The sequence below is a fragment of the Micromys minutus genome (assembly GCF_963924665.1).
Source record: "Micromys minutus genome assembly, chromosome: 3".
In the NCBI taxonomy this organism is placed as follows: domain Eukaryota; kingdom Metazoa; phylum Chordata; class Mammalia; order Rodentia; family Muridae; genus Micromys; species Micromys minutus.
The window spans coordinates 72,136,171-72,151,294 of record NC_137972.1 but is presented as its reverse complement, the minus strand read 5'-3'; positions in this window follow the sequence as shown (position 1 = coordinate 72,151,294).

Here is a 15,124-nt window from a genome sequence, read left to right as displayed (position 1 = left end):
AACCGGCTGTATAAAAGAGTAGCGAGGATGAAAGGAGACATTGGCTCTCATCCACATTATTGGAGATTCTTGCCGATAGGTCCTTCAACCAACTGCAAAGTATACTCTCAGGATCTTGTCTTATATCAACATACATACACACACACACACAGAGAGAGAGAGAGAGAGAGAGAGAGAGAGAGAGAGAGAGAGGGACAGAGACAGAGAGACACAGAGAAAGACAAAGACAGAGAGAGCGAGAAAGAAAGAAAGAAAGAAAGAAAAGAAAGAAAGAAAGAAAGAAAGAAAGAAAGAAAGAAAGAAAGAAAGAAAAGAGAAAGGAAGAAAGGAAGAAGAGGAGAAAGAAAAAAGAAAGAGAGAAGAAAGGAAGAAAAGAAAAAAGGAAGAAAGAAAGAACAAAAAGAAAGAAAGAAGAAAGGAAGAGGAAGTATGTATGTTCAATTTGTCAGATAATTCCACAAATTCACCTCTGAAGCCACCCCTAGCCCTGCTAGAGGTGTTATGATATTTGCTTTTATTACTTCCATTTAAGATTATGATACACTGGTGGATTCTAAACCTTATTACCAATCCCTATTGCCCAACTAAAAAGTTAGGAGCTCCTCTCTTTTCATCTCTGTATTGAATTGTAGAAACTTAGAACAGAAAGAAAAAAAAAAGACCACATATTTGAAAAGTACATATATGTGGCTGCATGCGCCATTTGTAGACAACGGTGACTAAGGGCAACTGGCCCAAATTTTGCACTTTTAAACATATTTTAAAAGGGTCAAAACACACGGGTCTGGCCTCCTTTAATGTCACTATGAAGATGTCACAGATGCCATCAACAATTCCATTCAGAATGTTTGAAGGGATACAGCAACACTTCAAACTAATCACCACAAAGCAAGGGGAACATTGGTGGGCATCTTGGATGTTCCTGTTTCATAATTTCACAGGTCGAAATTTATAGTCACTTAAATAATTCTAATTCTTAGAATTGGAATAACTGGAACCACACCCCACTTCAATCAAACCTTGGTTTATTATGTAAAGATTTTTGCTTGGATGGTAATTAAGAAAATAATAAAAACAAAGTAATAATAATAATAATAATAATAATAATAATAATAATAATAAAAACAGCTGCCAAAGGAAATATTTGTGCTATCTCTTTGCCCTGTCTCACTATGATTAACATTCTTTCTTTTCTGGATTCAAGAGATATACTCTACTTTTGTAATGTTTTCAGAGATCAGTGGTATTTTTCCCTTCCCTTGCTCCTGTGAGGAACGATGTTAAATCTTCCCAGAAAGATGTATTCACCTAACTGAAAAGAATTTTACGTTCTTAATGCCTTCACATTGAATTTAATGTTTTTTACATTTCCATACTCTAATACTGTGATGCTGAGTTAATCACTGTAGTTCAAGAGCCAGTAGCAGGAACCTGTTAGGTGAAAGGCTGAGTCACTTTTTTTTTTTTTTCTGTTTTTCTTTTCCTATTTTATTTTTATTTTTTGAGAAAAGCATTAATTGGGTTATAATTCAGGTTCATGGTTTACAGGTTTGGGACCTCTGGTGGACAGCAAACATGGGTTCTTTTGCTGTCTTTTCCTCCACCTTGTTACTAAGGTGTTAAAATTTTAGCTCCTGGGGATTTGAGCTTTATTGGGTCTCCTCCTTCTATTTACTTATTAACTTGACAGAGCCATTGTTTCAGAGCCAGACAAGATTTCAGATTTTATAAATCAGCTTGCCTTAGGGAGAGACATAGTTGAGCTTGTACCCTAAATCTGTTCTCATATTTATAACCAAATTACTCTATAAACATGATTCTTAAAACACATATTGAATCATTCAAGTTAAAAACAGATGTTACTCACCTTCCTACACATAAAAAAAGGAAAGAAAGAAAAAGTGATTCTTTTTGTGTGTGTGGCCATCAGCTCAGAGACACCAAACAACAAAACATGGGCCAGTCAACTCACAGGCAGACACCAAGAGTTTTACCTTTATGCTTAGAATCGTTGCGTCCATTTCTCCCTTGTAGACTTGACAAATAGATCAAAGAAAATATTTGCTGAATCTGTTTCTAATGTTTCAGATAGTCTGCTCAAGGTTTGAATAAAAACAACTAGTTAAAATTTTATAAGTCTAATAGTAAATAGAAAATTAAGGAGTTGATAGATTATCGGAGAAAGAGGAGAAAACATGGAAATCTACTGCCAACAAATCCAATATGCAAGACACAGACCAGGTACAAGGTACCATACAAATTTAAGAAAGAGTGTTTGAGGATAAAAGAGTAGATATGAGACTGTGTATGCCAAAGAGCTGACTGCAAATAGGCACTCAAGTTAAGGGGATAAAACTTTCAGGCTATGGAAAGCACTGTGAAAATATTAACCTAGGAAATATCCCAGTGGTTAAAGGTTCTTGTTGCCCATGATAACAGAAGACCCAAGTTCAGCCCCTGGGACTCAGATGGTAGAAGGAGAAAAATCGAATCCTGAACATTGTACTCAGGCCTCCATCTCCCATGACGTGTATATGCACATTTCCATGTTCACACACATGCAGAGAATAAGAAGTAATTTAATTATGGTTTTAAAGTCCTGTTAAAATATCACAGAAATTTACAAAAAAAAAAGTAAACTGAGGTAACCTAGATAAAACTAGCTTGTCTATAACGTACTTTTGATTATCCCCCAAATGTTTACAGGCTTTGTCAGTATCTATATGTGATTACATTAAGGGGGAGCTATAGCTCTCCCCCCCAACGACTCCCCACAGAGTTGCGGCTCCTTGGGATTTAGACCCATGCCCTCAAGCACCCTTACCCCCTGAGCCATGTCATCAGTCTTAGAAGAGCATCCTTCAAATGGCCATATGTAGAACCATGGAACAGGCAGGAAGGGCAAGAAAGAAGGTGTCTGTTCTTAGCAGCACCTCTTCAGAGTGCTCAGAACTGACCTGAAGAACTGTCAGCAGCTGGTCTCTGAGAATACCATTCTGGGCTTTAAATCTTCATTGCTGGAAGGGAAGGGGAAGCTATCATTAAATTTACAAGCAGTCCTGTGTTTCTCGGGAAGCACTTTCCTCGGGAAGCCTTTGTAATTCCAGATGATGTGAAGAGAAGCTGATTTTCCCATTGAAGCCGCATTTGAGCCAGGGACTTTGTGTCTGCCCCAGGCTCTGTGGCCTGATGAATCACAGGAATGGAAGCCAACACGGTTCTGCACAGCACAGTGTGCCTGAGTGTTGTAAGATGTCAAGCTCTCCAAGGTGTGTGGAAAGCATTTCGGCTACGAGGGGGAAGGAAGGCCAAGCTCCTTCACTTCCACCAAGGCATTTGTCTTTAACCAAATGCCTTCCAGGAAAATGTGGAACTTAACAGTCCACACCAACACTGGAAGAGACATGTGTAAAACACACAGAGAGGAAGCTGGGTCTTGATGGGAAGACACCTTTCACTCCCACCAGGCGCACAGCTGCTCAGAGCCGTGTGGACGGGCGTGGAGGGGGCTGAACCTAGAGGTCAGAGTAAGTCATCCTCTTAAGCAGAGGTAACAGAAATGCAGACATGGGACTACTCATCAGACCTGGTGGCACATTAAGTCCATATAGCATGTGTGCTATGTAACCATGGTGGCTTACATTCTAAAGCCAGGTAAAGCCAGATCAGGATCACATGAGTGTACTACCAGTGTTCTTAGGGAAGTAGACAGGAGAATAAGCTCACAGGCCAAACAGCCTAGTATAATAAGCATAAATGTATGTATATGCATATATACATGTGCACACATGTATGTGTAGTTGTGTACATGCATCTATGTAAATGTATATAAATGTATATGTGCATGTATGTAAATGTATAAGTGCATGTATGTAAATGTATATGTGCATGTATGTATTGTGTGTATGCATATGTATACATGCATAGGCATGTGTAGACACACACTTGCATACATACACACACATACACACACACACACAGTGGCAAAACAAACAAACAAACAAATACCCCTGCCTCAAATAAGGTAGAAGATAAGGAATTGTCACTTGACTTCTACACAGGTGCCAGAGCACAGATGCACCTGCAATCTCTCATGTGAATACACACACAAACTCGCTGACATACATATATACATCAAAACTTACTCACCTTCAACTTAATAAACCGGTTCAGACAGCATTTACCCTCTGTGCTCAGCTTCATTCACTTGGCATAGCACCATTTCATAGTATCCTTAGCACTAAGGTAACTAAAGTAGAAATTCCACACCTACTTCCAAGTGTATATTTTAAATACTTGGACTCTTACGTCGAAGACATATCTGCACTTAAGTGTCCATTGAAGGATATATTTCAATAGCCAAGATGAAGAGGAGGTAACCCAAGTGTCCAGCATTAGATTAATGAATGGAAAAAAAATATCCAAATATGATGAAATAATACGGGGTCATTAAAAAGAGGAAATCTTTATTTTAATATTGATTAATTATTTTATTTATTTACATCCCAGATGTTGACCCCCTTTCCATTTCCCCTTTGCAGAGTCCCTCCCACCTCTTTGGTCTCTTGACCCACCCTGTATCCCCACACCCTGGGGTATCACCACTCTACAAGATTATGGGCACCCTCCCCCAGTGAGGCCAGACAAAGGAGTCCTCTGCTACATATGTGCTGAGGCCTCAGACCAGCCCATGTGTGCTCTTTGGTTGGTAACTTAGTCTTGGGAGTTTCCAGGGATCCAGTTTAGTTGACACTATTGGGTCCTCCTATGGGGTTGCCATCCCTGTCAGTTCCTTCAGTCGTAGTCCCCCTAACTCTTCCATAGGTGTTCTTGATCTGTGTCCAACCCTTGGCTGTGAGTATCTGCATCTGTCTCAGTCAGCTGCTCTCAGAGGACTGCAATGCTAGGTTCCTATCATGTATGTCCTAAGAAAGCAGTCTTAAATGAAGTCAATGAAGATAACCTTAGAAAAAGAGAAAGAATTACACTACTTTTCCCCTAAATTGCAGTTAGAACAGGAATCTAGACAGCTAATAAAACAGAGAAACCTTTCGTGTGGTAGAGAAACCAATGTTTGTCAAAGTTTTTAAGAATAAATTTAATTTTAAATAACTTCTAAATGGTTATATGTTTAAATAAAATTTAAAATAAAAATCAAGATTTCCACTTAACAGGTTGAATTCTGTGTTGTTAAGTGTGTGAGGGAGGAATCATTAAATAGTAGATAAGATACCATACTCTTAAATGTGAGCTTTTGTATATGGAATTTTCTGTTTAGGTTTGAACTGGGTGTCCATGTGTGTGATCTTCTGTTGGTAGTTTTGTTCAAAACGTCTGCATGGAATGAGGATTCCCATCAGTTCAGGTCAAAGTCAGAAGCTGGAGTTGGAGGGCAGTGTGGCACCGTCTTCTACCAACATACAAGATGATGCCTGAGTGGTTTGGCCTCTCCCTCTTGGACACATATCTATTCTGCATTTCCTTACCAGGCTAGTAGAACCTATTAGGATTCTAAATGCAGCCAGGTGTAGCCAAGGGGTTCATCTCAGAAATTCTCTGGAAACCTAGACAACCATCAGATATTAAACTACTACCTGGCCTCAGGCTCCTTTCCTGGCAATATCACAAAATGTTCACATGTCACCTGTGTTACAGAAATAGGATATGGATATGGATAATATAGTAAGGACAAGAGTAAATGAGGCTGTTGGTTTGTGGAAACATTATTCCCAGAACTAAGAGAGTAGCCATCTTGTACCTCAGGCCTTTTCTGACTACTACACTTCCAGGAGAGTTAGGTCTCAGAAATATCAGGACTTCAAGCCTTGGTGTCACAGTTGTAACAGGGCACAGTCTTAATGTCTGATGCCTGTCACCTAGGCACCACATAAGGCAAATGTCTTTACGATCTCCTTCAATACTCCAAACAGGAAACGAGTAACCCTCGACTTGTCCTCTCTTGTCACCAAATGAAGTTCCAAGGACTGGAATTGGGTTGCATCTAATTGAGTTGTTGGTCAAGGTGGTCCTGTGCAAATCCCCAAACAATCCAGGCTGTTTCAAAAGTGATAGGTTGCTCTGCAAACTGATAGCAAGACCCCATCGCTGGAGAAGCCATTGAACACAGAGAAGCTGAGCTGTGATCTACCTAGTTTAGTGTCCTTGGTACTGGAAAGTGTTCTGTATGCTACCAATGGAGCATACATACACTCTTTATATGTATTCACTTATATGTTGATCTTTAGCTGTTAAGTCAATGATAAACAAGCTACAAACTTTAGAATTACAGGGGTTGGATGGGTATTAGCTATAAACATCAAGCCAGCTACAAAATCCCCTATCTACAATGGTGGTCTGCCTGCAGGATCACAAAGGTAGCACAAAGTTGTGGGAATAATCAATTGATGTCTGATTTAATTTAAGGCAACTCCTTGGGATAGAACCCATACCTGACACTGAATGGGTGACAAAGAACCTCTGGCTAGACCACCCAGGGATTTATGGGAAAACCATAAACTTCTATTGTACTCAAAAGATGTAGCAATAAAGTGACTCCTAATGACATTCTTCGATACTCATGGATCAATGTCTTCTTCAGCCAAAGTCAGAGATGCTTTCTCCTGCAGCAGATGGGAATACAGAGACCCATAGCTAGACATTATGCAGAAAGTGAGAGACCTTAAAGGACTCAGCCTCCACTCAGGCCTCAAGAATTCTGTGGACGAGGAGGGAGAAAGAGTGTAAATGTAAGACAAGATAGAAGACACCAGGCCCTCTAATCAACTGATCAATGCTCATGAACTCACAGAGACCGAGGCAGCACGCATAGAACTTGCACAGGAAGGCCTGGGCCAGATCATCTGTGCGTACATTATACCTTCTGGTCTTGTGTTTTCCTGGGGTTTCTGTGTGAGTGAGTGGGCCTTTGCTTTTTGTATCTTCTCTTAGGTTATTGTCCTTCTGTTCCTTTTATCCAATTCCAATGCATTTGGTTTGGGTCTATCTTATTTCATTTTCTGTTATATGTTATTACCATTCCCTGGAAGCCTGTTTGTTTTCTAATGAGAGACAGAATAGATCTAGAGAGGAGAGGGGTGAGGAGAGGCTGAGAGGAGTAGATGGATGGGAAACTGTAATCAGGATAGCTTATGTGGGGGGCTTTCTTTTTTAATAAAAGGAAAAACCCACAGAATCAGATCTCTTTGAAGATTGTTTACAGTCCTTCAGCATCTACATGATATCATACTTTAAAAAATGAGGTGAAAATATGATGCGGTTGCACAGCAGATCTCTTGAAGACAAGGTTTGCAGATTCTCACCTACACTGTGTGCTCAGACTCTGCCATATGCAGTAAGGTCTGGAAGGCAATCGACAGGTAATACAGCAGGAAAGCTCTCTCCCCCGAGACATCTTTGCAATTCTGCAATATTGACTTCCTCTCAACCTTTCTTTGTGTTTTCTTCAAGTTGCAACCCCATTTGTGAACTACAGGGTACTGTATCATCACACTGGAGACTCTGTTTTTCCACTGGGTTCCCAGTATCATTTTAAAACCCGTAATGTCAGCAAGGGTTGTAGCTCAAGGGTAAAGTACATGTCTGGCATCTTCCAGGCTCTGTCTTCTGCTTCTTTGGTACATACCCACACATCTGCGCACACACAGACACACACATACACACACACGCTCAAGTACCCCTGTAATTTCCTAAAAAGTGTGAGTTCCCAACTTTGTATCTCTAAAGGAGAGATATATTTAGAATGCTCATTAATGTCACTGACAACTCAGATCTGTCATGTAAACTATGGACCACGCAGGACAAAGAATCAAAGATAAGAAAAAGAAACCAAAAAAAAAAAAAAAAAAAAAAAAAAAAAAAAAAAAAAAAAAAATCCTTGAGGTTCAAATTGTTTGTGTTCATCCCCTGATGTCCTAAGGCAGTTGACTGCCAGTTCCTTGCCCAATCTGGTTGATTGTAATAAGTCCTCAGAATGTTCCCTGTTATCAGTCATAGCTACTATAAGAGGGTTTAGTCATCTTTGTTGCCAACTCCTACATACGCCTAGAGGTTTAGGGTACTGCAAATAGTTTACATATCCAACACAAGATAAGTAACTCTAATGATTTGTTTTATTGCCATGACTAGGAAGGTATAGTTTAATGGACCCATAATAGGTGAAATTAATCAAGAGTGATAAAAATCTCACAAAGGATCTTTATGATGGCCTCCACATTGCCTTGGAAGTGACAGAGTAGACGCTCTGGAGACACTGTCCAGGACTGGGCATGGCTGTGGGAGAAGACTGAAAAATAATGTGAGCTGTTCTCAGAGATCATCAGAAAGAAGGGGATGGGATGCCATCGACACCCAGTAGGCAATGCTCATTGTGAATTTAGTAATCCAAGGGAGGAGTGAGCAGGCGGAGACATGGAGTAGATATTATTTATTTGTAAGTGATGATGCTTCAGGTCCAGGTCCTGCACCTCCGTGATAAAGGAGGAAAGTACTGGAACATCTCCTGTTCCTTCACACCATTAATTGACTAAATCATTCAAGTTTATTGAACACTTATTGAATGCCATACATACACTGACCACCGGATTGAATAGCCATCAGTCTGTGTTTACTGACAACCTCCTGTGAGTAACGTAGGTAAGAGAATATGATCCAGCTATGTGTTGAGGTCAGATTGGGCCCTGCCCACAAGTCCCTCTACATTGTGTGAAACTGTTTTCTTCTTGCTGTTCCCTGACAACAGACACTCCATTTTACTAGGAGACCCGAAGGATGACTCTACACCTTACTGAACAACACCCTCTGCCCAGTACCACTCACAAGTCACAGGTGGATGCCTGACCTATTCTTAGAAACAAGAAGAATGGCATGCTATTAACTTATCAAAGGAAGACCATGTGGGCAATGATCATATTAAAATCATAGAAAAAAAGCAGGCCTGAGAACTTACCCAATGCACTGGACTGAGAAAAGAATGTAATTCCCGTACCTGGACGCCATAAAGAGGAGCCTGACATTGTTATGTCACCTCACGTTCACGTGTCAAGGGATCAGCAGGCAGAGAACTCTCTACTGTCCCTGGGGTTTCAGCTCAGCTTAGCCTCTCACACAGCCTCCTGGAACACTGTGAGACTACCTGCACCTGCTTTCCATTCATCTCCATATATATTCATCTGGAACAGGTCCTGCCCTTGGTCTCTAAAATTTCCATAATCCCATGATTCATTTCTGCAATTCAACTCAACCCTGAGGCTCCACTGTGTGATTCTGCAGCCTCGTTCTCTCCAGCAGAAAATCCAACACGGATTTTCTTTCCAGAACATTTCCAAGAAGAGTTCATTTTCTGAGCCCAACAGTTCTAAGGTAGACTACTAATTGGGAAATGCACACACACACACACACACACACACACACACACACACATGCACACATGAGGCATTCATTTAACGTGTGACAGAGTGCTAGTGGTTAGCAGAAAATGGTTGCAGAGCGCTGCATGGGCAGATTGGCCATCATATACCCTTGTAAACCAAGCCCCTTAGAAATCACAGGGAACGTGGATGCTTGTGTCCAGCTGGGAAGCTCCACTCAGGAATAGCTATGGAAAGTTTGAACAGCCTGGAAGTCAAGCATCACTCACTGCATGTGGCGCTTCCCACATGTTCACCTACAATCATCAAGACTAAATTAGTAACTGCATATTTTTATGATTCTCATCTTTCCAGAGACAAATTCATCCCCCCCTCTCTCTCTTTCTCTATCTATCTATCTCTCTTTCTTTCTCTCTCTTGCAATGTATTGTCCTGACCAGACAGTTGAGGCTCATCATGGAAACCTTTACTTTGTGTGAGCCTGCAAGTATTTCCTTCCACTTAAAGGGTCATGTGAGTTGGGGTGTGACTGAGAACTCTCATGTTGCTGTGTCTGTCTTCAGCACTTAGCTGTATGTTAACAAAACAGGTTGCATGAATTTGAGAAAATCTCTGGTTTGTTGTATGAAAACTAATCTTACCTGGAAGGACAATTAGTACCATGTCCCTGTAAGACAAAAATACTAGCACATAATATAAAATACAAGAACACACACATTACCGTTTCATGAGATTTGCATAGTGTGGGCCAGTGGTTGATGAAGCTTGAACCTCTACTATGTCAAAATGCCCAGACATTACATTTTTCAGCTTTAGCCTTGCTGACTAGAGAGCTGGAAAGTGTATTGCAAGCAGCCACTCTTGGAAGACACATTCATAGCTGCATCTTTGTAAATAAACATATAACCTTTGCAAAGGTAATTTAATGCTTCACCTTCAAGAAGATACTGAGAACACAAGGAGAAGAAAAAAAAGATTAAAAAAAAAAAGTCTCATGAATAAAGTCTAAGGCTGCAGGCTAAGGTAGTTATTAAGTTCCAAGCTGTTTTCCCTTTGCTTTTTCTCGCCACGGAAATAAAAACAATTATTGCCAAGATGTACTAAAATTAGAGCACATTTGTCGTTTTTAAAGGCAGCTACAAGCACATGTGAGCTCAGCAGTAAATGCAGAGGCAAAGAAAACAGTGGTGCCCTGGGGCTGCCCTCTCTGGAAGTGACATCAGAGAAGGAACAGAAGAAAAAAAAAAAAAAAAAAAACAGTGACACTTAGTGCAGAAGCTTCCTTGGTGGGAGAGGCATTGTCCAAACGATCTGAGAACTGGAAGATACACAGAGCAGTTTTGGTGCAATACACATGTAGAGACTTGCTGGGCACTCCAGGAAGAGCCATTTTGTTTCTGAGGGTGGAGAACCTTCTAGAAGTCATAGGTGTGTTCCATAGGTTCAGAGACTGTCAAGCAAGTATATTCCTGCCTTTCTCTCCAGCTGAGCCTTCACAGACTTGTCTAAACAATCAGTTATTAGTAGTCTAAGGCCTCTGCCACCAATCTCCAGACTCACCTTGCCTAAGAGTCAGGGAAAGTTCAAATATGAACAATTATTAGACTATCTGAGCAGACTGGCCAAAGAAAGGTTTTATAACAAGTGGAATTTTTTCCCCTTCTCGTTGGCCCATGTTTTTCTCAACTTAGACTTTTAAGCCAGGAGAGATTTGGCCAGTCTTCTTAATTATTATGATAATTGTTAGTTCTCATTCCTGTTACTAACATAGCTTTGGCTTTGCATCTTATGCCTTATCCATTAGATGGATGTAATGGCAAACTGGGAAACAACAAACCCCGTCATGACCCAACATGTTCTAACCATTTTAAACAATGTTGTGAAAAGCCTGAAGCAAGATATGAATGTACACACACGTGTGTGTATAGTATAAAATATAAAAACATAATACAAATTATAATATATATATATATATATATATATATATATATATATATATATATATATATTCAATCATATACTTGAAGTAAAAATGGAATTCTAAGGGAGAAACATTTTCACACACTTCCCAGCATAAGCTCTAGGCTTGCTCAAATAAGAAAATTAGTTTCCTGCCATGAAAATATTAGACTCTACTTCAAATAATTCAAAGTTTCAATGTGAGTGTGTTTTGCTTTCTCTCTACTCACCCCTAATTCTTATGCAGAGGGCTTGTGGGCACTGAGAACTGAGATGTCTTGAAAGTTTTATATGGCTCTGTGTTTTGCATCTATGAAGAGTAAGTTTCAGCCATGGATGCTGAGAGACTGGCAGTTTCCAAAGTAACCATCTTTTGCTAGAAATCTACCTACTTGCTTTTAGTGTGACCCCCTGTGGTAAAGCTGGCCTTTCTTTTAACATTATAAGATGCCTAAAGATGCTTAGCTATAGGGCAGTATACAATTTTAAAATGTTATTGTTCAAAGAACACAGGCAGACCATTTGTGGCAATGGTTGACCCAAGTGTGGAGTCACAGCTGTTGAAGGAGACTCCATCCACTTGGGTTTCAGTAGCAGTCAGTCAACAATGATCTATTACATTGCTCTGGGCCACTACAACTGGGCCCTTCTCTTCTGCTTAGCTTTGGACTAGGAAAGTTGAAGTTTGAACTGAGGAGTATCAAAGAATCTATCATCCTCAGAATGATTAAAGACAATGGGATGAATTTATTACCTCAGCAACAAAACACTGTGTTCCTAATTCATGTGGGTTATTGTCAGGAATGCTCTATAGGGGGTTGGGGATTTAGCTCATTGGTAGAGAGCTTGTCTAGCAAGCACGGGGCCTTGGGTTCAGTCCTCAGCTCTGAAAAAAAAAAAGACAAAATGACAAAAAAGAAATGCTCTCTAGGAGAAAGGCAGATGTGCCAGTGGCCATGTCTTTAAGGACATCTATAGGATGTGTGTGTACAGGAAAAACAAACCACATCTATTTTTAGCCTAACTCAGAGTGAAAACGCCAAGGAGATTTAAATCCATATTTGAATATTCACCATCTTTCCATTCCTACATTAAATACTCAGGGACATCATCTGTCTGAGGCCAAGGCCAGGGATAAAACTGTAAGTCAAGAAAACATGGTGCCTCCCTGCAGGAAGTCAATAACCAAATCAGCACACAGACACATAAAAACTTTTAATTAAGATACTATGAGTATCTAGTACATAGACTATTGTACACTTTATTAAACATTTTTTTATAAAAATAATCATTATGTACAATGCTTTGTTCCAAGCTCCTACATGTATATTTTTCTTTTCTTCGGTCATATGAGACAGATGGAATCTGTCATTTTTCCATTTATCAGAAGAGAAGGGTGAGGCAGAGAATCAAGGAGACTCTCAAGGTGAGGTGTGGCTTTGAACGAATTAAGCCAAGAGCAGCTTCCCTGACTTCTACTGTGCTTCCAAATGTCCAAGAATATAAAAGTATGCTCACCAGACAGGAGCAACATGTAGCTGTTCCAGAACATTCTTCTGAGCAGCTGCTGTCTCTGTGCTATGTCACCTGTCCCAAAATCTCATTGTCAAACAGAGTTTGCTGTATTGGGAGTGGAGAGGGGAGGGCAGGCTGGTTCTTGAGCTTCTTTCTCTTTTCCATAAGAAATTGCTTCCCTGGGGACTCCTTAATCAAAACAAATCACAAGGGCCATGTCCGACTCTTGTTGAATTCTTTCCATAGCTGGTGAGAACTGAACACATTATTGGGCACCTATGACATCTCTACTGCTGGTCAAATGCAGAGAAGAACAATCCAAACATGTGGGTTATGTGCACTGACCCTGAGGTTGAGCAGAGCATGAAAAAGATTTTGAAGTGAGGCTGGCATGATAGGAAGTGTCAGAGGCCACAGGGCTTTTTACTGTGTCCACCACTTCTACAGAAGATTTAATGAATCTGCACTCTGTGATTAAACCCACCCTCTTTCCTTGTTCATTGCAACATCTGATCCTTGCCAAAGTAACACTGTATCGTGTGAAACTAAGACCTCATGAAATATAAGTCAAAGGGGTATACACACACACACACACTCACACACACAAACACACACACACACATTTCAAACCCGATATATCAGTTGTCCTATCACTACACATATGTGTGTGTATATGTCTATGCATGAACTCACAGACATGGATGAAAATGAGATGTACATATCTAATACTGATTTTTACATTCATAAAATCAAACTCAGTCACTTTTCCCCCTCAAATCGGTGATGTCTGTTGCTTTCCTTTCTAGTGCTGATCCAAAAGCTGTTACTGCCATCTAAAATCGCCTGAGTGCTGCGAAGTCACAGGCACATGCTCTGCCTACAGAAGGATCTGCTAAGAAGGAAAAGAGAAGAACTATATGCCATCTTGCTGGACGCCTCAGTTTGTTCCAAAACGTTGTGTAGAGTTGGCCTGTTCCTGAGTCCCCTTCAGGAATCTGGCTCACCACATCCTCTGATTTTTCCATCTCCCTCCACTCCTTCCCATACCTGCTCTGTTTCTAATGATTAAAGCGTGCTCACTTGTTCACTTTGGTTCCTGTTTTGTTTTGTTTCTCCCCTAAGGCATTGACTACCCCCCCTGCACCGTTTGATGCTTCGGTTTCTGATGTGTGCACACTACCCGGGCCACCTGGAAAACCGCGCTCATCCTGCGCCTTCTATTGCAGAAACAGACTGGCTTCAGGATGGTTACAGTGGAAGATACTTTGCGACTGCCTCACTCCAATTTCTTGCACTGGGTACTGGTTTGCAACCCTATGCTCTCTTGTTACCATCCTTGTTATGAGCAAAGCAAATGTACCTCTCTCTTCCTTTGCTTTGCAGAAGATCAAACTGCCCATGAATATCAAGAATCTTGATACAGACTTTGCATCTGAGTCCAGATATATTCAAGTGTCAAGTATTACACTCCACAGCTGAAGGCAGGAATCAATTACAAGCATCATGCCTGAGAAAAGTGAGACTCAAAGTTTCTGAGAATGTGCTTTCTCTAACTGGTCAAAATGAGATTATCGGCCAACACTCCTTGATTCATAGACACAAATCAAAACCTGTGATTATGCCGAACTGCCACATCATACAGCAGGACTGGATTTTTAAATCTCCCTGGTGGGACACTTAAACAGGCTAACTGGGGTTGACTTTCCTCATGGAAGATGGTGCTAATATTGAAAATGCAACACCAGAAATTGGGTTCTTTCTGAAAATCTGTGGCCTACTTAGCAGCCTAAAACCAAAATACCCAGAAGATTCTATGCTCAGAGCTGCATAATCAGATGTGATCCAGGTGTGAGCTCCCTTGGCTTCTCAGAGTCACCTCCTGCACCTTCTTAGCAAGCCATCAGCTGCCTAAGCATACTAGCCCCTCTCCAGGTCAAGTGTGGAGATCACACCGAGACTTACTGGATACCAGGTTCCCTCCCACAGTATACTGACAACTTTTGATACCCCACACTTCCAGCTCAGCAATCTTCCTATGAAATGAACACTTACATGGTAGTGAATCTGTGTTTTCCTTGAAGATCCTCATATGAAATTGCCCAGTAAGCCCAGTCAGGTAGAAAACAAAACACTTGTACTTTCTTTTCCTCTTTCCCTTTGAAACTTCCACATGAGCTGGATAAATTCAATCTCAAATTCAGACTAACAAATTCTGTTATCTTTCATGTCAACTTTAACATCTTTATGTAGATAAAATAAGGGCT